The 25,290-nt window shown below is 45.9% G+C and overlaps 1 pseudogene; it reads left to right on the top strand.

Moving 5' to 3' along the window:
* The first annotated feature begins 14,621 nt into the window (after window positions 1-14,621).
* LOC129863163 (short transient receptor potential channel 5-like) overlaps window positions 14,622-25,290 on the top strand; it is a 55,847-nt pseudogene continuing 45,178 nt past the window's right edge.

Raw genomic sequence — 25,290 nt, 5'->3', positions numbered from 1 at the left:
TTTGAACTTTGGGACAGATTCAAACCATATTCTTGGATAGATCAAATAAAATACTTTTCCACTGTAGTAAGAAAGCATGTTTGTTTCACTCAGTAAACATGGTTTTGTTGATCATATGAATCTACACAAGGTTTTCAATGTGAAGTAAAGCAACCAGGTTCCAGCAGAGGGAGCTCTCTCTCTCTGTCTCTCTCTCTCTCTCTCTCTCTCTTCTCGCTCTCTCGCTCTCTCTGTGGGCGGTGGAAAGAGTGAGTGAGAGAGAGATGCTTTGACAGGCTTACAATTCCCCCTGGTGAATTGGGGATGTAGAGCAGAGGGGGATTCATTGGCCCATCCATTGTACACTGCTATAGCTCACCTCTGAAAGCTCCTGTTTATTTGACCACAACTTAACAGCAAATCAATTAAATGAAAGGCAGAGATTGGTGTGATACTGTAATATTATATGCTCTGTTTTCCCATCTGGATAGAGAGTTTATTCATTATTTTGAATTTATTCAGTTAAAATGTCAAGATGTAGTCACAATTAATGGACACAGACTTAACAGTAACAGTGGAATAACCAACTTCTACTCCTACTGTTACCCCTGTGATGACACCTATCAGTTACCCCTCTGATGACACCTATCTGTTACCCCTGTGATGACACCTATCTGTTACCCCTGTGATGATACCTATCTCTTACCCCTGTGATGACACCTATCTGTTACCCCTGTGATGACACCTATCTGTTACCCCTGTGATGACACCTATCGGTTACCCCTGTGATGACACCTATCTGTTACCCCTGTGATTACACATATCTCTGTTACCCCTGTGATTACACATATCTCTGTTACCCATGTGATGCCACCTATCTCTGTTACCCCTGTGATTAGACCTATCTCTGCTACCTCTGTGATTACACCTATCTCTGTTACCCATATGATTACACCTATCTCTGTTACTCCTGTGATTACACATATCTCTGTTACCCCTGTGATTACACATATCTCTGTTACCCATGTGATGCCACCTATCTCTGTTACCCCTGTGATTACACCTATCTCTGCTACCTCTGTGATTACACCTATCTCTGTTACCCATATGATTACACCTATCTCTGTTACTCCTGTGATTACACCTATCTCTGTTACCCATGTGATGCCACCTATCTCTGCTACCCCTGTGATTACACCTATCTCTGTTACCCCTGTGATTACACCTATCTCTGTTACCCCTGTGATTACACCTATCTCTGTTACCCCTGTGATTACACCTATCTCTGTTACCCCTGTGATTACACCTATCTCTGTTACCCCTGTGATTACACCTATCTCTGTTACCCCTGTGATTACACCTATCTCTGTTACCCCTTCGATTACACTTATCTCTGTTACCCCTGTGATTACACCTATCTCTGTTACCCCTGTGATTACACATATCCCTGTTACTTTCTTTGCACCACAGATCTGGGTTATTCCCAAGGCTTTTTGTACTTACTGCATTAATAAAAGGTCCTGTTTAATCCAGGCCATAGAATGTGACCACGTAATCTAATGGGTTGTCTTATCACCTCTGCTGTAAATGTCTCCTATGTTCTGATGCACAAACTGTTTGTGCTGTTTGGATTCTCCACCACAGAGCCATGGTGCAAATGTAATATTTTACCGGATAGAAATCGGAAAATGTATATTTTTATGCAGCAGGGAAGAAAGTCTATTTGATAGGTAAGGAAGTCCTATCATATTCCTATGACAGAGATATATATTTTATGCTGGAAGGAAGGTTCATGAAAATAAGGCCGGTGATATTCTCTGCTCTCTCTGTATAGAGGCCATACTGTACACTCTGTCAGAATATTAAGGTATGCTGGATCCATTTGCATGGACTCACTGTGAGGTTGGAAATCATTCTGTTCCCCTTGATATCATTGTTTCCATTTTGTGATGAGAACAATCCAATATAAAAACCCATTGTCTGTGACGCTCAAAAGTCACAGTGCGTTAAATATTCAGATTAATGCCATAATCCATCATTGCAGCCAAATAACATTTGTATTTGAGAGGGGAAACGGGTGGGGACAGAAAAACCACAATCTCACAAGTGATTTGCTCAGAAGATAATTTGACTAGGCTTTTTTTCGCAGTGTGTGCCTACAGAATTGTGTTTGTGATATGAAAACCATTTTACTGCAACACCAGCCAAAATGGGTCTCTCCCTCCTGATGGGAGGTGTAATACACATGCAGAGCATGCAGAAAGTATTCAGACCCCTTGACTTTTTCCACATTTTGTTACGTAACAGCCTTATTCTAAAATGGATGAAATTGTTATTTTTCCCACACCAATCTACCCATAATGACAAAGCAAATGTAGGTTTTTAGATTTTTTGGCAAATTTATACAAAACTACAATTTTAAATTTACCTAAGTATTCAGGCCCTTTACTCAGTACTTTGTTGAAGCCCCTTTGGCAGCGATTACAGCCTTCTTGGGTATGACGCTACAAGCTTGGCACACCTGTATTTGGGGAGTTTCTCCCATTCTTCTCTGCAGATCCTCTCAAGCTCTGTCAGGTTGGATAAGGAGGGTCGCTGCACAGCTATTTTCAGGTCTCTTCAGAGATGTTCAAGTCCGGGCCCTGGCTGGACCACTCAAGGACATTCAGTGTACATTCAGTGTCACGAAGCCACTCCTGCGTTGTCTTGGCTGTGTGCTCAGGGCCGTTGCCTCTATGTTAGTGATGGCTGTTTAATAACAGTCTGATGACCTTGAGATTGAAGCTGTTTTTCAGTCTCTCGGTCCCAGATTTGATGCACCTGTACTGACCTCGCCTTCTGGATGATAGCGGGGTGAACAAGCAGTGGCTCGGGTGGTTGTTGTCCTTGATGATCTTTTTGGCCTTCCTGTGACATCGGGTGGTGTAGGTGTCCTGGAGGGCAAGTAGTTTGCCCCTGGCATTGTGCAGACCGCACTACCCTCTGGAGAGCTTTGCGGTTGAGGGCGGAGCAGTTGCCGTACCAGGCGGTGATGCAGCCCGACAGGAAATTCTCGATTGTGCATCTGTAAAAGTTTGAGTGTTTTAGGTGACAAGCCAAATTTCTTAAGCCTCCTGAGATTGAAGAGGCGCTGTTGCGCCTTCTTCACCAGGCGGGCTGTGTGGGTGGACCATTTCAGTTTGTCCGTGATGTGTACAGTCCCTTGTGAGTCCGACTGTACGCCGAGGAACTTAAAACTTTCTACCTCCACTACTGTCCCGTTGATGTGGATGGGGGGGGCGCTCCGTCTACTGTTTCCTGAAGTCCACGATCATCTCCTTTGTTTTGTTGATGTTGAGTGAGAGGTTATTTTTCTGACACCACACTCCGAGGGCCCTCACTTCCTCCCTGTAGGCCGTCTCTTCATTAATGGTAATCAAGCCTACCACTGTAGTGTCGTCTGCAAACTTGATGATTGAGTTGGAGGCGTGGATGGTCACGCAGTCATGGGTGAACAGAGAGTACAGGAGAGGGCTGAGAACGCACCCTTGAGGGGCCCCAGTGTTGAGGATCAGCGGGGTGGAGATGTTTCCTACCTTCACCACCTAGGGGCGGCCCGTCAGAAAGTCCAGGACCCAGTTACATAGGGCAGGGTCGAGACCCAGGGTTTCGAGCTTAATGACGAGTTTGGCGGCTACTATGGTATTAAATGCTGAGCTGTAGTCAATGAACAGCATTCTTACATAGGTATTCCTCTGGTCCAGATGGGATAGGGCAGTGTGCAGAGTGATGGCGATTGCATCGCCAGTGGACCTATTAGGGTGGTAAGCAAATTGGAGTGGGTCTAGGGTATCAGGTGGGGTGGAGGTGATATGCTCCTTGCTTAGTCTCTCAAAGAACTTCATGATGACAGAAGTGAGGGCAACGGGGCGATAGTAATTTAGTTCAGTTACCTTAGCGTTCTTGGAAACAGGAACAGTGGTGTCCATCTTGAAGCATGTGTGGACAACAGACTGGGATAGGGATTGATTGAATATGTCCGTAAACACACCAGCCAGCTGGTCTGCACATGCTCTGAGGACGCGGCTAGGGATGCCGTCTGGGCTGGCAGCTTTGCGAGGGTTAACACGTTTAAATGTTTTACTCACGTTGGCCACGGAGAAGGAGAGCCCACAGGCTTTGGTAGCGGTTCGCGTCGGTGGCACTGTATTGTCCTCAAAGCAAGCAAAGAAGTTGTTTAATTTGTCTGGGAGCAAGACGTCGATGTCCGTGACAGGGCTGGTTTTCTTTTTTTCTTTTTGTAATCCGTGATTGACTGTAGACCCTGCCACATACGTCTCGTGTTTGAACCGCTGCATTGCGACTCTACTTTGTCTCTATACTGGCGCTTAGCTTGTTTGATTGCCTTACGGAGGGAATAGCTGCACTGTTTTGTATTCGGTCATGTTTCCAGTCGCCTTGCCATGATTAAAAGCAGTGGTTCGAGCGTTCAGTTTTGCACGAATGCTGCCATCAATCCACGGTTTCTGGTTAGGAAATGTTTTAATAGTCACAGTGGGTACGACATCTGCGATGCACTTGCTAATAAACTCGCTCACCGAGTCAGTGTATACATCAATGTTGGTGTCTGAGACTATCCGGAACATATCCCAGTCCACGTGATCGAATCCTGGAGCGTGGAATCTGATTGGTCAGACCAGCGTTGGACAGACCTGAGCATGGGCATTTCCTGTTTTAGTTTCTGTCTATAGACTGGGAGCAACAAAATGGAGTCATGGTCGGATTTTTCCAGTTTACATAGAGTCAAGTGAAGTTCTTTCAGGGCCGACGAGGTATCTGCTTGGGGGGGATATACACGGCTGTGACTATAATTTACATTTACATTTACATTTAAGTCATTTAGCAGACGCTCTTATCCAGAGCGACTTACAAATTGGTCAAAGAGAATTCTCTTGGATGATAATACGGTCGGCATTTGATAATGATAATATTGCGGTCGGCTACTGCCGGGGAGGCAGGATATCCTAGTGGTTAGAGCGTTGGGCTAGTAACCGAAAGGTTGCAAGTTCGAATCCCCGAGCTGACAAGGTACAAACTTGTCATTCTGCCCCTGAACAAGGCAGTTAACCCACTGTTCCTAGGCCGTCATTGAAAATAAGAATTTGTGCTTAACTGACTTGCCTAGTTAAATTAAATAAAGAAAGAAATTGTAAGGAATTCTAGGTCAGGTGAACAAAAGGATTTAAGTTCCTGTATGTTGTTGTGATTACACCATGAGTAGTTAATCATAAGGCATACACACTTCTTCATACCAGAGAGATGATTGTTTCTGTCGGCGCGATGCATGAGGAAACTGGGTGGCCGTACTGACTCTGTGACTCACGTATTCCTGATTGTAATATTGGTCATTGCTTTTATGTCCAATAGTTCTTCCCGGCTGTATGTAATAACACTTGAGATTTCCTGGGCTAACAATGTAGGAAATAATACCTAAAATAACTGTCACGTTCCTGACCTGTTTTCCTTTGTTTTGTATTCATTTTAGTTGGTCAGGGCGTGAGTTGGGTGGGTTTGTCTATGTTTGTATTTCTATGTGGGGTTTTGTGTTCGGCCTGGTATGATTCTCAATTAGAGACAGGTGTGTATTGTTTGTCTCTAATTGAGAGTCATACAAAGGCAGCCAGGGTTTCACTGGTGTTTTGTGGGTGTTTGTTCCTGTGTCCTCACAGGACAGTTGAAGGTTAGTCACGTTTGTTGTTTTGTAGTTTGTAGTGTCTTGTTTGCTGTTTTTTCATTAAAAGATGGCTTATTTCCCTCAATCCGCATCTTGGTCCTATCCATGCTCCTTCTCGTCTAAGGGGGAGAACAACAATGACTGCCTTTACAGAAACACCCACCACAACAGGACCAAGCGGATTGAGGAGAGAGAACAAGAACTAAAGCAATGGAGAGAAGAGGAATGGAGTTGGGAGCAAATTTTCAATGGAGAAGGACCCTGGGCTAAGGTGGGAGAGAATCGCCGCTCTCGGGAGGAGAAGAAGGCAGCCACAGCCCAGGAGCGCAGGTATGAGGGTACGCGGCTAGCACGGAAGCCCAAGAGGCTCACCCAAAAATTTCTTGGGGGGGGCCTAAAGGGGAGTGTGGCGAAGCCGGGTTGGATACCTGAGCCAACTCCCCGGGCTTGCCGTGGAGTAAGAGGGCGTCGTACTGGTCAGACACCGTGTTATGCGGTAAAGCGCACGGTGTCCCCAGTACGCGTGCTTAGCCCAGTGCGGGCTATTCCACCTTGCCGCACTGGGAGGGCTAGGTTGGGCATCGAGCCGAGTGCCATGAAGCCGGCCCAACGTATCTGGCCTCCAGTACGTCTCCTCGGGCCGGCGTACATGGCACCAGCCTTACAGGTGGTGTACCCGGTTCGCCTGCATAGCCCAGTGCGGGCTATTCCACCTCGCCGCACTGGCAGGGCTACGGGGTCCATTCAACCTGGTAAGGTTGGGGAGGCTCGGTGCTCAAGAGCACGTGTCCTCCTTCACGGTCCGGTATATCCGGCGCCACCTTCCCACCCCAGCTCAGTACCACCAGTGCCTACACCACGCACCAGGCTTCCAGTGCATCTCCAGAGCCCTGTTCCTCTTCCACGTACTCTCCCTATGGTGCGTGTCTCCAGCCCGGTGCCTCCAGTTCCGGCACCACGCACCAAGCCTCCTGTGCGTCTCCAGAGCCCTGGACGCACTGTTCCTTCTCCCCGCACTCGCCCTGAGGTGCGTGCCCTCAGCCCGGTACCTCCAGTTCCGGTACCACGCACCAGGCCTAGAGTGCGCCACGAGAGTCCAGTGTGCCCTGTTCCTGTTCCCCGCACTCGCCCTGAGGTGCGTGCCCTCAGCCCGGTACCTCCAGTTCCGGTACCACGCACCAGGCCTATAGTGCGTCTCAGCCGGCCAGAGTCTGCCGTCAGCCCAGTGGTGCCTGAACGGCCCGTCTGCCCAGCTCCGTCTGAGCCATCTGTCTGCCCAGCGCCGTCTGAGCCATCTGTCTGCCCAGCGCCGTCTGAGCCATCTGTCTGCCCAGCGCCGTCTGAGCCATCTGTCTGCCCAGCGCCGTCTGAGCCATCTGTCTGCCCAGCGTCATCTGAGTCATCCGTCTGCCACGAGCCATTAGAGCCGCCCGTCTGTCCCGAGCCAGTAGAGCCGTCCGTCAGTCAGGAGCCGCCAGAGCCGTCCGTCAGTCAGGAGCCGCCAGAGACGCCCGTCAGTCAGGAGCTGCCAGAGACGCCCGCCAGTCAGGAGCTGCCAGAGACGCCCGCCAGTCAGGAGCTGCCAGAGACGCCCGCCAGTCAGGAGCTGCCAGAGACGCCCGCCAGTCAGGAGCTGCCAGAGACGCCCGCCAGTCAGGAGCTGCCAGAGACGCCCGCCAGTCAGGAGCTGCCAGAGACGTCCGACAGTCCGGAGCTGCCCTACAGTCCGGAGCTGCCGTACAGTCCGGAGCTGCCCTACAGTCCGGAGCTGCCGTACAGTCCGGAGCTGCCCTACAGTCCGGAGCTGCCCTACAGTCCGGAGCTGCCACTCAGCCCGGACCTGCCGGAGTCCCTCAGCCAGGACCTGCCGGAGTCCCTCAGCCAGGACCTGCCGGAGTCCCTCAGCCAGGACCTGCCGCCCCTTATCCCGGTGCTGGTCCTTATCCCGGTGCTGCCCCTTGTCCCGGTGCTGCCCCTTGTCCCGGTGCTGCCCCTTGTCCCGGTGCTGCCCCTTGTCCCGGTGCTGCCCCTTGTCCCGGTGCTGCCCCTTGTCCCGGTGCTGCCCCTTGTCCCGGTGTTGCCCCTTGTCCCGGTGCTGCCCCTTGTCCCGGTGCTGCCCCTTGTCCCGGTGCTGCCCCTTGTCCCGGTGCTGCCCCTTATCCCGGTGCTGCCCCTTATCCCGGTGCTGCCCCTTCATTTAGGTGGGGTTAGTGGGAGGGTGGTCATTGGGAGGGGGATAAAGAAGCGGGGATTGATTATGGTGGGGTGGGGACCTCGTCCACCGCCAGAGCCGCCACCGTGGACAGACGCCCACCCAGACCCTCCCCTAGACTTTGTGCTGGTGCGCCCGGAGTTCGCACCTTAAGGGGGGGGTTCTGTCACGTTCCTGACCTGTTTTCCTTTGTTTTGTATTCATTTTAGTTGGTCAGGGCGTGAGTTGGGTGGGTTTGTCTATGTTTGTATTTCTATGTGGGGTTTTGTGTTCGGCCTGGTATGATTCTCAATTAGAGACAGGTGTGTATTGTTTGTCTCTAATTGAGAGTCATACAAAGGCAGCCAGGGTTTCACTGGTGTTTTGTGGGTGTTTGTTCCTGTGTCCTCACAGGACAGTTGAAGGTTAGTCACGTTTGTTGTTTTGTAGTTTGTAGTGTCTTGTTTGCTGTTTTTTCATTAAAAGATGGCTTATTTCCCTCAATCCGCATCTTGGTCCTATCCATGCTCCTTCTCGTCTAAGGGGGAGAACAACAATGACTGCCTTTACAATAACAAATAACTGCATAGTTTCCTAAGGACCTGAAGTGAGGCGACCATCTCTGTCAGCGCCATTTTACTTCTTAAATACTATAGTATTCACTGTTGAGTTTTTTCAGACTTGTCATTCTGGACAACAAAGTCAAGGTATTGGAGTGGCCATCACAAAGCCCTGACCTCAATCCTATAGAACATTTGTGGGCAGAACTGAAAAAATGTGTGCGAGCATACAGGCCTACAAACCTGACTCAGTTACACCAGCTCTGTCAGGAGGAATGGGCCAAAATTCATCCAACTTATTGTGGGTGTCACGCCCTGACATTAGAGATCCCTTTTATTCTCTATTTTGGAAAGGTCAGGGTATGACTAAGGTGAGCAATCGATGTGTTCTATTTCTTTGTTGGCCTGGTATGGTTCCCAATCAGAGGCAGCTGTCTATCGTTGTCTCTGATTGGGGATCATACTTAGGCAGCCTGTTTTCCACCTTAGTTTGTGGGATCTTGATTTTGTTAGTTACTGTATAGCCTGCAGAACTTTACGTTCGTTTTGTACTTTGTTGGTTTTTGGTGTTCATTTTAAATACAAGTAAGATGTTCGCCTACCACGTTGCACCTTGGTCCAATCCATCTTTAAACGAATGTAACAGTGGGAAGCTTGTGGAAGACTACCCAAAACATTTGACCCAAGTGAAACAATTTAAAGGCAATGCTACCAAATACTAATTGAGTGTATGTAAACATCTGACCCACTGGGAATGTGATGAAAGAAATAAAAGCTGAAAGAAATAATTCTCTGTACTATAATTCTGACATTTCACATTCTTAAAATAAAGTGATGATCCTGACTGACCTAAAACGGGGCATTTTTACTGGGATTAAATGTCAGGAATTGCGAAAAACTGAGTTTAAATGGATTTGGCTAAGGTGTATGTAAATTTCCGACTTCAACTGTAGATCGTGGCACAGACACGGTCTCAATAGGGATAGCTGAGCTGACTACACTGACTATGCTAGTGGCAGACTCCAGTAAGCTGGCAGGGTGGCTAACAGCCTGCTGCCTGGCCTGCACCCTATCTCACTGTGGATCTAGAGGAGTTAGAGCCCTGTCTATGTTCGTAGATAAGATGAGAGCACCCCTCCAGCTAGGATGGAATCTGTCACTCCTCAGCAGGCCAGGCTTGGTCCTGTTTGTGGGTGAGTCCCAGAAAAAGGGACAATTATCTACAAATTCTATATTTTGGGAGGGGCAGAAAACTGTTTTCAACCAGTGATTGAGTTGTGAGACCCTGCTGTAGAGCTCATCACTCCCCCTAACTGGGAGGGGGCCAGAGACAGTTACTCGATGCTGACACATCTTTCTAGCTGATTTACATGCTGAAGCTATGTTGCGCTTGGTGACCTCTGACTGTTTCATCCTAACATCGTTGGTGCAGACGTGGATAACAATATCTCTAAACTCTCTACACTCGGCAGTTTTAGCTTTAGCCAGCACCATCTTCAGATTAGCCTTAACGTCGGTAGCCCTGCCCCCTGGTAAACGTAAGTCTAATATTGCTCGTAATGGAGTCGCCAATGGCTAGGGTTTTTAATTTGTCAGAGCTAATGGTGGGAGGCTTCAGCGTCTCAGACCCCGTAATGGGAAGAGGAGAGACCAGAGAAGACTCGGACTCTGACTCTGACTCATTGCTTAATGGGGAGAACCGGTTGAAAGTTTATGTCCGGTTGAGCATTCCTACAGCATTTCCTTCCAGAAGCCATGAGAAAATTGTCCGGCTGCAAGGACAGTGCGAGGGGATTTATACTACTATCTGTACTTACTGGTGGCACAGACGCTGTTTCATCCTTTCCTACACTGAAATGACCCTTGCCTAACGATTGCGTCTGAAGCTGGGCTTACAGCACAGCTATCCTCTCCATAAGGCGATCATTCTCCTGTATATAATGAGTACAGCGACTGCAATTAGAAGGCATAATGTTAATGTTACTACTTAGCTTCGGCTGGTGGAGGTTGTGTATAACCATGTCCACATAAAGTGTCCGTGGTGAAAAAGTTGAATGAAAAAAGTTGAGCGAGGGAAAAATATAAAACGGTAATTAAAAAGTAAAACACGTAAAGTTGGCAGGTAGCAAAGAAACGTTAGCAACAAAGCACACAGCAGCACGTTAACAAGTCTACAAGTTGTGGCTCTGATGAGAGAAGCCATATCCTCATTTTAGGCTACTTCTCTGTTTAGCTAGCTCATCTACAGGCGTGGTCATAGACAAGGCCTCAGACTCTGTAGCAGTGCTGGCCGCGGAAGACATTTTCGGTGTTCGAGTAGTTGGTTTGGCCTTCGACAATGTGTTGGTCGTAGCAGTTCTCTTTGGATTGGTCTTGCTCATGGTACCATAAAAAGTGATTAAAGGAATATAACCAACTGATACATCTAACAGAAAAACTAACAGCGACTTTAAAATAAAAGTTTAATTGGGGACCTTTCTCAAACACGTCTTCTTACGTCACCCGACCGGAAGTCACCCAGTACTGTAGTATTATATAGTAAACTGTAGTATTTCTTCATGGGGGGGGGGGGGTCTACAGTAGTTTCAGCCGTTTATTTTATGACTGCTACATTAGGTTACCAGGGAGGTTACCAGGAAGGTTACCAGGACATGGGCGCAGGCATACCAAAACAAGGGATTAGAGCCTGGCCTCAGTGATCAATCTTCTCCTCCTCTGTCTCACATGGCCAGTGATGTCATGGGAGGACCATGTTGAAACCTATGTTTGATACTGATGATCTCAGAAAGCCCTCGGTTGTTTCGGTAGTGTGTGTGTGCTGAGAGGCCATCAGAGTGAGACAGTGCTGCTGTCGGCTAGCTGCAGTGTGTAACGGCTCTATTGATCCCTCAGCCCTCTGTCATTACCGTCCCACATTTCCTGGGTATCCGTCTGTACTCCTGGGGCTGTTTGGTCAGTACACACAGGAGTGAAACCTGGGGAACCAGTACACATCACAGTTCAAATGACAACATTTACATTTTAGTCATTTAGCAGACGCTCTTATCCAGAGCGACTTACAGTAGAGTGCATACATTTTATTACATTTTTTTACATACTGAGACAAGGATATCCCTACCGGCCAAACCCTCCCTAACCCGGACGACGCTATGCCAATTGTGCGTCGCCCCACGGACCTCCCAGTTGCGGCCGGCTGCGACAGAGCCTGGGTGCGAACCCAGCCCAGCCTGGGCGCGAACCCAGAGACTCTGGTGGCGCAGCTAGCACTGCGATGCAGTGCCCTAGACCACTGCGCCACCCGGGAGGACAATTTAAGAGACTTTGACTGTGACTTACAGAAACAGCACTACGGGTATATCATGTTGTTGCGGGATCATTTAAATATCATATATTTAGCCATTTGGCGTGTTGTGACCTACCTAGCAGGTTTATATTTTATATATGGTTACATCACCACGCTTACTTCCTGGATATACCACTCTCTGTTGTGAAATTGTTCATTGTGCATTGGTTTGGAATGGTTATCTAAAAGTATATCATTGCTCAGTGACACGTGGGCATATTACACAAACATAACTTGTCCAACAGACTGTGCCATAATAGCCCACAATCAACATAGACATTTGTCCAACATAAGAAGATAATTGATCAAACAAATCTCCCTCGTGTAATCTTAACCTCTTAAAACCTGTGTATGTGCTCTGCTCTTGGCCACAAGCTGCTTAATATTCCCAGATACACCAACCCCTCTAAACCAGTGTAGACTAGAGAGAACGAGGGAGAGCTTCTGTGCACCCATGACAGCATATGCCAATTGTGGCAGTATGATGACTTGTCCCCACCCTCTCAGAATTGAGCAGCTCTCTCTCTCTTCTGTTTGTCGTCCCTTTTCTGTTTCGTGCCCCAAATCTTTTATTTGGTCATTTAAATACCTGTATTCAGATGTTTTTCCTGACAATATATAGAGCCATGTCTTTTGACTAATTTAAATAACAATCTAATAATCAAACTTGAATAACCAAGACCAAGCCCCCCCCTCTCTCTCTTTGTTTCCTGAGACAATTCTTTCCTGCCTCAGACAAACGAAGAGAAACATGGAAAGCCACATCATGCAGGATTTATTTCTGTAGGAATAAATTAGAGAACAGACCCATCGTATACATTATGGATGTCAAGACCCACAAGACATCATAGAAGCAGAGATGAGGAAACTGCACTATGGGGAAGAGAGTTTAGCCACAGTCCAGGCTGCATCTTGATGACTAACCCACATTGCCAATTTCTAATTACAGGATTTTCTAAATTCATCAAGTAATTAAATTAATCACTCTATTGATTAGGTGTGGTTGACTGGATTGCAGACTAACCAGGGATATTGTCTGAGCAGGATTTAGGCTATCAAATAATCCCTATGTGATGTTTTATGATAATCGTTAATATGGGTAATCAATCAGGGGATTTGGATGGAGTCTTTTCAATATTTTTTTTTCTTTCATTTTTGTTTAACAGAAGCAGTGTGGGACATGCTCAGATCTTTTCATCTTGTGAATACCTGCTGGCGCTACATTTACATTCTTATTAAAGACCGGGCATGTTTTTCAGAATGATATTGGTATGCCAGTGACATATTGAATCTAAGTTGGCCTGTTATTGTTTCTGGTAAATGGGCATAGTGAGTAGTTAGATACATTTTGTGTGTGGTGTGTGTGTAGGTGTGTGTGTGTATCAGAGCATTTATTAGAGCGCCTTGTCTGCTGTGTGCGTCGTCTGCTGTGTGCGTCGTCTGCTGTGTGCGTCGTCTGCTGTGTGCGTCGTCTGCTGTGTCCGTCGTCTGCTGTGTCCGTCGTCTGCTGTGTGCGTCGTCTGCTGTGTGCGTCGTCTGCAGTGTGCGTCGTCTGCTGTGTGCGTCGTCCGTCGTCTGCTGTGTGCGTCGTCTGCTGTGTCCGTCGTCTGCTGTGTGCGTCGTCTGCTGTGTGCGTCGTCTGCTGTGTGCGTCGTCTGCTGTGTGCGTCGTCTGCTGTGTGCGTCGTCTGCTGTGTGCGTCGTCTGCTGTGTGCGTCGTCTGCTGTGTGCGTCGTCTGCAGTGTGCGTCGTCTGCTGTCTGCTGTGTCCGTCGTCTGCTGTGTGCGTCGTCTGCTGTGTCCGTTGTCTGCTGTGTGCGTCGTCTGGTGTGTGCGTCGTCTGCTGTGTGCGTCGTCTGCTGTGTGCGTCGTCTGCTGTGTCCGTCGTCTGCTGTGTGCGTCGTCTGCTGTGTGCGTCGTCTGCTGTGTCCGTCGTCTGCTGTGTGCGTCGTCTGCTGTGTCCGTCGTCTGCTGTGTGCGTCGTCTGCTGTGTGCGTCGTCTGCTGTGTGCGTCGTCTGCTGTGTGCGTCGTCTGCTGTGTCCGTCGTCTGCTGTGTGCGTCGTCTGCTGTGTGCGTCGTCTGCTGTGTGCGTCGTCTGCTGTGTGCGTCGTCTGCTGTGTCCGTCGTCTGCTGTGTGCGTCGTCTGCTGTGTCCGTCGTCTGCTGTGTGCGTCGTCTGCTGTGTGCGTCGTCTGCTGTGTGCGTCGTCTGCAGTGTGCGTCGTCTGCTGTGTGTGTCGTCTGCAGTGCCACAAGCCAGCCATTGCTGTATAGGTAATGTCATCTGACTGGGGAAAATGAACACCACAGTGAATCAATGCTCCCCTCACTCTCTGCTCGCCTGTCTTGCTTTCCATGAGGCTGAGCACATCGCCGGCACATATCCTCTTTCCTATTGTCATTCCAAAGTTTCTCCATTTATCCCCACAATGGGTCTGGATCCATATGGAGAGTCACCAGAATACATGGGGCTCCATTCAATTAACACAATTAGGGTAGCACAATTACAGTCTGGTTAGATGCAACACAAGGTAGCCTACATTACACTCCATACAGGTTCATGTATTGATTATGCATGCAAATGGCGAACTGCAGAATTATAGACTAAACTCTGTAGGATTGGTGGCGACAGGCAGGAAGGGGTAAAGCCATGTAAAATCCCTTGATCCTTGATTAGCTTCGGATGACTAATTTCACCTGCAATTTAGGGAGCAGCGAGAGAAGAGCTGACATCAACAGCCCCTATACAAGCAGATACTGAAGATGAATGAGTGGGGGAGAGGAGGCTGGTGTAGGAGTGATAAGGAGGGGAGACAGATAGACGAGGAGGAGGGAGAGAGGGAGGGAGGGTTGAGAAAGACGAGCGTGAGAAAAGAGAGTGAGAAAGCAAAGCGCCAAAGAGGGGAGTCTGATGTAAGGACAGACAGAAAGACAGACAGCAGGATGGGAGGAGCTGGCAGTTTTGACAGAGACAGAGAGGGGTTGGAGAAGGGCATCTGCCGCAGCTGCCGCTGTGACCACACTCCGCTCGACACCATGACAACCACGGCAAACGCACGGCGAGCCCCCGGCCCTGCCGCTACACCAATCAGGGAGGAGTGAGCAGAGCACTGCAACTTGTGTGGGGTGAGACGAGCGCAGGATAACAGAACAGAGCTAGAACACCACAGACACCCCTTCTTACAGCGAGAGAGAAGATACCCAGCCATTTATCAGTCTCTTGTCTGCTGCCAGAGAAAACCTCCTGGATTATCAGCGGTGCTCTTGTTCTTTTACCCCGCAGTGGGGAGGAGTATAGGGATGGAGATTCTGGGTATTCAGCCTTCCCTGTTCCTGCTCCATGGTGGGAGCTGAGAGACGTCTCTTGGAGCCACAGCCACCGACCATGAGGATTGGATAAGAATCCCACCAATTCTAACAGGACCACCCAATCACCATAAAAAAAAAGATCTAGAAGTAATCAGAAAAGGGACAGACTGGTAGGGAAACACAAAGAAATATAGAATGTAGAAAATCTGCATCAGGTAAGTTCCTCATTATCTTTTCAATCCATGTGTAAACATTGCATCTCCATAGTCAGACTAAGTATGATCCAGATTCCAGGGTGAATGATTGGACTGGTGTGTGTTTCCCTCTCTGACACACTGGAAATGGTGGCTCAGTGTACATATTTATTCTGCAGGAGATCAATCAGCTGTGTTAAATTACTGCAGTGGGTTTCTTGGTAATCTTAAACAAATCTACTTCGAAGCAAAAGTATACACCTACATGGGTATGGGTTTATATAAATAAAGAAGACACCGGTATCATGTCAGATACGGAGTTGAAATGTATTACATTTTGAGTTTGAACCCCAACATTACAGAAGACTGAAATATAACAACCGTTTGACATAGAAACACCGGATTTTTGGTAGTTAATAAAAGTATGTTTAGAAATTATGAAATTATGAAAAATATTACTAACATTCCACCCATGAGGCCACTAGGGGGTGATTTGGTCCTTCGACTGCAGGAAAGGGCTAACTAAATCCATCATTAATGCAGAAAATAGGAAAATGGGCTATCATTGTAGTTGAAATAGATTGTGTATCTCTGTGGAAATAATCAGGCATGAGTTACATACATCCCTTATTATTGCTGAGATAAAAACACGGGGCGTCATCTATAGTAGTTTACCAGTAAACCTCTCTTACCACAGACAATAATCCCACTCACTGTAAAAACACCACATTGTGTTGAGAGGGTTTTAAGCACGTGTTTAGCCAGGCTTTGGCACTTTGTGCTTATTTTAACAGAGACATGGACCCTCCTAAGCACTTCAACATGACTTGTCCTCAATCTTGTAAAATGACTGAAACACAATTAAACAATTGGGCCTGCAAGTTAATACCACACTAATGATTCTTCCTCCGTATGATTTGTAAGATAGATACGAAAGGACAGGCGCTACAGAGGGTAGTGCATACGGCCCAGTACATCACTTGGGCCAAGCTTCCTGCAATCCAAGACCTATATAATAGGCGGTGTTTATTTGGTAAATATTTTCTCAACTCTTCTTGAACTGCACTGTTGGTTAAGGGCTTGTAAGTAAGCATTTCACAGTAAGGTCTACACTTGTTGTATTCAGAGCATGTGACAAATACATTTTGATTTGATTTGAAATAACTTTCTTCCTAATTTCTAATGCACATATTCAATCAAACTACTGTAAGAGGTGTGCTATTGTGTTCTTAGCAAGTCTAAATCAAATCAAATCAAAGGTATTTATATAGCCCTTCTTACATCAGCTGATATCTCAAAGTGCTGTAAAGAAACCCAGCCTAAAACCCCAAACAGCAAGCAATGCAGGTGTAGAAGCACGGTGGCTAGGAAAGTCCTAATCTAACCTCACACAGCACTAAACAAACAATGACACGTAATTTCCTTCCTCTAATCTCTTCCTCCTCCTCTTCCTCCTGTCATACAGTCATTTGACATAAGTTCCAAGTTCTCCAAACAGATACAACCCACTGGGCACACACTGGTTGAATCAACATTTTTTACATGTCTTCTTTTTTTTGTATCACTTTGAACCAATGTGGAATAGACGTTGAATTGACGTATGTGCTAAGTAATCTAAATTCAGCTTGGACGATAGCAATGTACCGCAATGCCAAATAAAACAAAATTAAATAATGTACCAGGGCATTTTATGGATGATTCCATGCACTCGCACACACACACACACACACACAATTTTTGCAAATGTACAGTGGGGCAAAAAAGTATTTAGTCAGCCACCAATTGTGCAAGTTCTCCCACTTAAAAAGATGAGGGAGGCCTGTAATTTTCATCATAGGTACACTTCAACTACGACAGACAAAATGAGAAAAAAAAAATCCAGAAAATCACATTGTAGGATTTGTAATGAATTTATTTGCAAATTATGGTGGAAAATAAGCATTTGGTCACCTACAAACAAGCAAGATTTCTGTCTCTCACAGACCTGTAACTTCTTCTTTAAGAAGCTCCTCTGTCCTCCACTCATTACCTCTATTAATGGCACCTGTTTGAACTTGTTATCAGTATAAAAGACACCTGTCCACAACCTCAAACAGTCACACTCCAAACTCCACTATGGCCAAGACCAAAGAGCTGTCAAAGGACACCAGAAACAAAATTGTAGACCTGCACCAGGCTGGGAAGACTGAATCTGCAATAGGTAAGCAGCTTGGTTTGAATAAATCAACTGTGGGAGCAATTATTAGGAAATGGAAGACATACAAGACCACTGATAATCTACCTCGATCTGGGGCTCCACGCAAGATCTCAGCCCATGGGGTCAAAATGATCACAAGAACGGTGAGCAAAAATCCCAGAACCACACGGGGGGACCTAGTGAATGACCTGCAGAGAGCTGGGACCAAAGTAACAAAGCCTACCATCAGTAACACAGTACGCCGCCAGGGACTCAAATCCTGCACTGCCAGACGTGTCCCCCTGCTTAAGCCAGTACATGTCCAGGCACGTCTGAAGTTTGCTAGAGAGCATTTGGATGATCCAGAAGAAGATTGGGAGAATGTCATATGGTCAGATGAAACCAAAATAGAACTTTTTGGTAAAAACTCAACTCGTCGTGTTTGGAAGACAAAGAATGCTGAATTGCATCCAAAGAACACCATACTTACTGTGAAGCATGGGGATGGAAACATCATGCTTTGGGGCTGTTTTTCTGCAAAGGGACCAGGACGACTGATCCGTGTAAAGGAAAGAATGAATGGGGCCATGTATTGTGAGATTTTGAGTGAAAACCTCCTTCCATCAGCAAGGGCATTGAATATGAAACGTGGCTGGGTCTTTCAGCATGACAATGATCCCAAACACACCGCCCGGGCAACGAAGGAGTGGCTTCGTAAGAAGCATTTCAAGGTCCTGGAGTGGCCTAGCCAGTCTCCAGATCTCAACCCCATAGAAAATCTTTGGAGGGAGTTGAAAGTCCATGTTGCCCAGCAACAGCCCCAAAACATCACTACTCTAGAGGAGATCTGCATGGAGGAATGGGCCAAAATACCAGCAACAGTGTGTGAAAACCTTGTGAAGACTTACAGAAAACGTTTGACCTCTGTCATTGCTAACAAAGGGTATATAACAAAGTATTGAGATAAACTTTTGTTATTGACCAAATACTTATTTTCCACCATAATTTGCAAATAAATTCATTAAAAATCCTACAATGTGATTTTCTGGATTTTTTTCCCTCATTTTGTCTGTCATAGTTGAAGTGTACCTATGATGAAAATTACAGGCCTCTCTCATCTTTTTAAGTGGGAGAACTTGCACAATTGGTGGCTGACTAAATACTTTTTTGCCCCACTGTACATTTGCAAAAATTGTGTGTGTACATACAAAAAAGGAAATACCTTATAAGCATTCAGACCCTTTGCTATGAGACTCCCAATTGAGCTCAGGCATCCTGTTTCCATTGATCATCCTTGAGATGTTTCTACAACTTGATTGGAGTCCACCTGAGGTAAATTCAATTGATTGGACATGATTTGGAAAGGCACACACATGTCTATATAAGGTGCCACAGTTGACAGTGCATGTCAGAGCAAAAACAAAGACATGAGGTTGAAGGAATTGTCCATCAAGCTCCAAGACAGGATTGTGTCGAGGCACAGATCTGGGGAAGGGTACCAAAACATTTCTGCAGCATTGAAGGTCCCCAAGAACACATTCTTAAAATGAAGAATTTTGGAACCACCAAGACTCTTCCTAGAGCTGGATGTCCGGCCAAACTGAGGAATCGTGGGAGAAGGGCCTTGGTCAGGGACATGACCAAGAACCCGTTGGTCACTCTGACAGCCTCCAGAGCTCCATGTCTGGAGGAAACCTGGCACCATCCCTATGGTGAAGCATGGTGGTGACAGCATCATGCTGTGGGTATGTTTTTCAGCGGCAGGGTCTGGGAGTCCAGTCAGGTTTGAGGGAAAGACGAACGGAGCAGGGTACAGAGAGATCCTTGATGAAAAACTGCTCCAGAGCATTCAGAACCTCAGACTGGGGCGAAGGTTCACCTTCCAACAGAACAACGAACCTAAGCACACAGCCAAGACAACGGAGGAGTGGCGTTGGGACAAGTCTCTGAATGTCCTTGAGTGGCACAGCCAGAGTCCGGACCTGAACCTGATCAAACATCTCTGGAGAGACCTGAAAGTAGAAGAGAAGGAGAAACTCCACAAATACAGGTGTGCCATGCTTGTAGTGATATATCCAAGAAGACTCAAGGCTGTAATTGCTGCCAGTGGTGCTTCAACAAAGAGTTAAGAGTCTGAATAATTATGTAAATGTAATATTTAAGTTTTTTTTTTTTTATACATTTGCAAAAAATTCTAAAACCATGTTTTTGCTTTCTCATTATGGGGTATTGTGTGTAGATTAATATGGAAAAAAATGTTTAATCAATTTAAGAATACGGCTGTAACGTAACAAAATGTGGTTAAGGTCAAGGCGTTTGATTACTTTCCGAATACACTGTGTATATATATATATATATTGATGTATATATACAGTACCAGTCAAAAGTTTTAGAACACCTACTCATTCAAGGGTTTTTCTTTATTTTTTACTATTTTCTACATTGTAGAATAATAGTGAAGACATCAAAACTATGAAATAACACACATGGAATCATGTAGTAACCAAAAAACTGTTAAACAAATCAAAATATATTTTATATTTGAGATTCTTCAAATAGCCACCCTTTGTCTTGATGACAACTTTGCACACTCTTGTGTGTTTTATACAGTGCATTTGGAAAGTATTCAGACCCTTTTACTTTTTCCACATTTCCACATATATATATATAGTAACTACATCTGTTACTTGTCAGAAGCCACATCACATAGATGTGCTGCATAGTCCAGATGGACCTTACATTTCCCAAAGGCAGCAGTCTCTCCATCCATCTGTGTATCTCAGGTGTGCTTTGAAATCACACCTGTGGTTCCACACCTGAGACTATGTTTGAACATGCCCACTTCGAACCTCCCCTCTAAGTAAGCCATGTGTTAAAACCAATGATTACGCCATGTACTGTAGTTAGTTCCTTGTTGTGAATACAGTAGGTAGTGCAGGAGGAGTAAAATGTTCAGGCTTCTTTAGTGCTTCTAAGAATCAGCCCTTTGTCATAATTAGGGTTGCAAAGCTACGAGTAATTTACCAAAGTTACCGGAATCTTCAGTAATTTTGGTAATGAACAGAAAATCTATGGAAATCTATCGTAACTTTGTTCATTTATATTTGAATATTGTCCATGACTTTCTATTAGATAGCCCATATGGTTCAAGACAAAATAGCCAAATGAAGGAAAAAAGCATGTAATCAACATAGGCATTATTTTCAATTACCTGTGCAATTTACCTTTTTCCCAAATGCCACCAGTTTGATGCCAAAACATTAATATTTCATACTGAAACCCTCATATCCGTTACAAAAAAAACCCAAAGTATTTCACATGTGGAAAATCATGATTTCACAAGAAATGTGAAAACCTGTTTTTGGCGTCAAACTGTTTTTTTGTTTTCACGTGTGTAGTTTCATGTTATCACATGTTGCTTTTCATGTTGTTACATTAACTTCACATAAGATCACGTGATCACATTAAAAAACGTTTTTTTTCACACTTTATGTGTTCACATTTGAAATTCATGTGGTTTTTCCATAAGGGATTAAACACCAATGGTATTCACTACTGGTGATGGTATACATTTAGAACTGCCCTGTATTTACACAGTCAGATGGAACATCTGCATTTAATGGCTGGAATGTGCTTTTAACCAATCAGCATTCAGGATTAGACCCACCTGTTGTATACATTTAGAAAACTTTTACAACTTTTACAACTTTTTCATTCTATGTTAAATTTTTAAATCATCTTATTTAGTTATTTCATATATATTACATGTGATAAGGCCAGAAAGAGGGCCAGAGATGATTACAGACACCTTTGATAATCTGAAGTACCCAAAAGGGCCACTAGATATAGATCACATAAAATCCTTAAAAGATACTAACATTCTGGTAGTTTACTGGTAAACTTCCTCAAATTTCCAATAATATACTTTCCCTAGTCATAATTCTCTGTCCGCGTTGGATGCACCACACAGAGTTCACTGTAACGTGGGTGGAAAACGAACCCAACAGTGGGTGACGAGTAGAGAAAGTAATGTTTAGAATAAGTCATCTCTCTGAGGAGGAGTATTAGCATTGTTGTGATAATAATTAGAGTCATTGTTGAGCTTTGTGCCTAACCCAGTTGATGGGCTGTGAGAAACAATATCTCAGGGGTAGGAAGTGTGGACGAGTCACACACAGTCGAGCGGAAGATTTGCATTTCTCATGGTGCTTCTGGTGGATTCCTCCTCCTTCGCTCCTTCTCCCTCCCTCCCTCCCTCCCTCCCTCCCTCCCTCCCTCCCTCCCTCCCTCCCTCCCTCCCTCCCTCCCGCCCGCCCGCCCTCCCTCCCTCCCTCCCTCCCTCCCTCCCTCCCTCCCTCCCTCCCTCCCTTTCTCGCTCTTCTCTCTCTATCGCTCTTCTCTCTATCTCTCTCTCCTCTCTTGCTTTCTCTCTCCTCTCCTTCTCTCTCTCTCTCTCTCTCTCTCTCTCTCTCTCTCTCTCTCTCTCTCTCTCTCTCTCTCTCTCTCTCTCTCTCTCTTTATCTCTCTCTTTCTCTCCTCTCTCTCCTCTCTCTCCTCTCTCTCTCTCTCTCTGTCTCTCTCTCTTTTCTCTCTATCTCTCTCTATCTCTCTTTTATCTCTCTCTATCTCGCTCTCTTTATCTCTCTCTCTCTCTTTATCTCTCTCTCTCTTTCTCTCTCTCCTCTCGCTTTCTCTCTCTCCTCCCTCTCTCTCTCCTCTCCTCTCCTTCTCTCTCTATCTCTCTATCTCTCTTCTCTCTCTCTCTCTCTCTCTCTCTCTCTCTCTCTCTCTCTCTCTCTCTCTCTCTCTCTCTCTCTTTCCTCCTTCCCATCATGTCTGTGATGCAGTAAACAAGCACCTTGCCTCCTATGAGCATTTCCTGAGTGGATAAGTTCTCTGTATCTGCTTCAGGATTAAAAGCACATTCAGCCTGCTGAATTGAATTGTGGTTCTTCATCTGACACATATAGGACTCCCTTGAACCTGAACTGACACAATCCAATGTCTTAAATGAATGTTGTTTGGAGGTTTGTACAGTAGTTGTCAGTCTTAATGCCACTAGGGACACAGTCATTGACAAGATACAGTACCTCATTTTCTTCCAGATGTATAGTTCTCACCATAGTGATAGAGCCAGAAGTCTCACTCATCAAATGGCAGACCATCTATTGACACAATCGAACACATTTGAAGACAGTACCAGCCAACAATTTTAATTAAACTGTTTTTTACATTCTTAATGTTACACCCTACACCTCTATACTGTACTGGGGCGAGAAGGATGCTCCAGCCTCCCTACAGCTCTATACTGTACTGGAGCAGGGAGGATGCTCCAGCCTCCCTACAGCTCTATACTGTACTGGAGCAGGGATGATACTCCAGCCTCCCTACAGCTCTATACTGTACTGGAGCAGGGAGGATGCTCCAGCCTCCCTACAGCTCTATACTGTACTGGAGCAGGGAGGATACTCCAGCCTCCCTACAGCTCTATACTGTACTGGAGCAGGGAGGATACTCCAGCCTCCCTACAGCTCTATACTGTACTGGAGCAGGGAGGATGCTCCAACCTCCCTACATCTCTATACTGTACTGGAGCAGGGAGGATACTCCAGCCTCCCTACAGCTCTATACTGTACTGGAGCAGAGAGGATGCTCCAACCTCCCTACATCTCTATACTGTACTGGAGCAGGGAGGATACTCCAGCCTCCCTACATCTATATACTGTACTGGAGCAGGGAGGATACTCCAGCCTCCCTACAGCTCTATACTGTACTGGAGCAGGGAGGATACTCCAGCCTCCCTACAGCTCTATACTGTACTGGAGCAGGGAGTATACTCCAGCCTCCCTACAGCTATATACTGTACTGGAGCAGGGAGGATACTCCAGCCTCCCTACAGCTCTATACTGTACTGGAGCAGGGAGGATGCTCCAGCCTCCCTACAGCTCTATACTGTACTGGAGCAGGGAGGATGCTCCAACCTCCCTACATCTCTATACTGTACTGGAGCAGAGAGGATGCTCCAGCCTTCCATATCTCCAGTGTGTTTGTTCTATGACAGCTAGTTTATGAAGTGCCAGCTATCCAGCCCCTGATGTAATGAGCCGAACCAGAGAATCCTGAACGCCAGGAGACAACTCTTATGCAAGTTGATCAATGAGTGCATTTCTATTGCTGGGCATAGCAATGAAACATCAGTAGGAAGTATCCATGTCCTCTCCAGTGGTTCTCTTCACCTACAGGCGGGCAGAACCACTCTAGCAGCTCACAAGACTTCAGAAGTGCAGTGAATCGGTTGCGTTCACCTTGACATTACCGAGCACCCACAGCTGGTTCCATTGTACTTCCTCATGTATTTAATCTCCCCTGATTTACACATCCTGCACAGTTAATAGAATATCCTCGTTTCGGGTTTTGAAAAACGAGTCATTTTCAGTATGTTACTGTGGCCTCTATGTATAGAAATACACTTTAAAAAAGGGTTCCAAAGGGGTTCTTTGGCTGTCCCCTTAAGATAACTGTTTTTTGGTTCCAGGTAGAACCCTCTATGGAAAGGTTTATAATTGGAACAAAAAGAGTTCTTCAAAGGGTTCTCCTATGAGGACAGCCAAAGAACCATTTTAGGTTCTGGATACCACCTTTTTAGAGTTTTAAGTGATAATGGTAGATATATATATTTAACATGATTGAAGCAGCATTGCGCTCAGTCTTGTTGTTGGTTGAAATCATAGAGATAGATAGAGGACCGTAGATGGATATAACCTGTTTTAGCATGGACATTGTCATTGAGGGCTCCTAACATTTAAAGTAGTTCCTAAGATGAGTCCTTTATTTAACTCTATGGTTGAAATGCACTTGAGAGAGAAAAATAAACTCCTGAGAGGCCAATCCATTGTAGGCTATTTGTCTTGTGGTAATTGGAGTGTGGTGTGGTCTGCAATGTGTGGTCTGTGCATCAGTCACCACAGTAATGAGAAGCTGTGCACATGGACGATCAACACCATGCCTCACAGTCTAATATCACCCATCACTTTACCACTCTGGTCACCGCACTAATTAGGTTACAGTATACCAGGAGCATATATAATAATAATTATAATAATAATATGCTGTAAGATGACACACTAGATAATAAGGAGTCATTTAGGTTTCTTTTAAATCAAATAAATTCAGACTTTATTTGTCACATGCGCCGAATACAACAATGCAGTTCAAGAAAGAGTTAAGAAAATATTTACTAAATAAACTAAAGTAAAAAATTATAAAAAGTAACACAATAAAATAACAATAACAAGGCTATGTACAGGGGTTACTGGTACCGAGTCAATGTGCGGGGTACAGGTTAGTCGAGGTAATTTGTACATGTAGGTAGGGGTGAAGTGACTATGCATAAATTATAAACAACAAGTAGCAGCAGTGTAACAACAAATGGAGAGGGGGGTGGGTGTTAATGTAAATAGTCCGGAGGCCATTTGATTAATTGTTCAGCAGTCTTATGGCTTGGGGGTAGAAGCTGTTGAGGAGCCTTTTGGTCCTAGACTTGGCGCTCCGGTACCCCTTGCCGTGCGGTAGCAGAGAGAACAGTCTGTGACTTGGGTGACTGGAGTCTTTGACAATGTTTTGGGCCTTCCTTTAACACCGCCTGGTATATACTGTAGGTCCTGGATGGCAGGAAGCTTGGCACCAGTGATCTACTGGGCCATACACACTACCCTCTGTAGCGCCTTGCGGTCAGATGCTTAGCAGTTGCCATACCAGGCGGTGATGCAACCGGTCAGGATGAGGGGGAAAAGGTGTTGTCGTGCCCTCTTCACGAATGTCTTGGTGT

Source organism: Salvelinus fontinalis, chromosome 10 (genome assembly GCF_029448725.1).
Source record: "Salvelinus fontinalis isolate EN_2023a chromosome 10, ASM2944872v1, whole genome shotgun sequence".
Lineage (NCBI taxonomy): Eukaryota > Metazoa > Chordata > Actinopteri > Salmoniformes > Salmonidae > Salvelinus > Salvelinus fontinalis.
The sequence above is the reverse complement of the archived record's forward strand: the minus strand, read 5'-3'. Positions and strand labels throughout refer to the sequence as shown.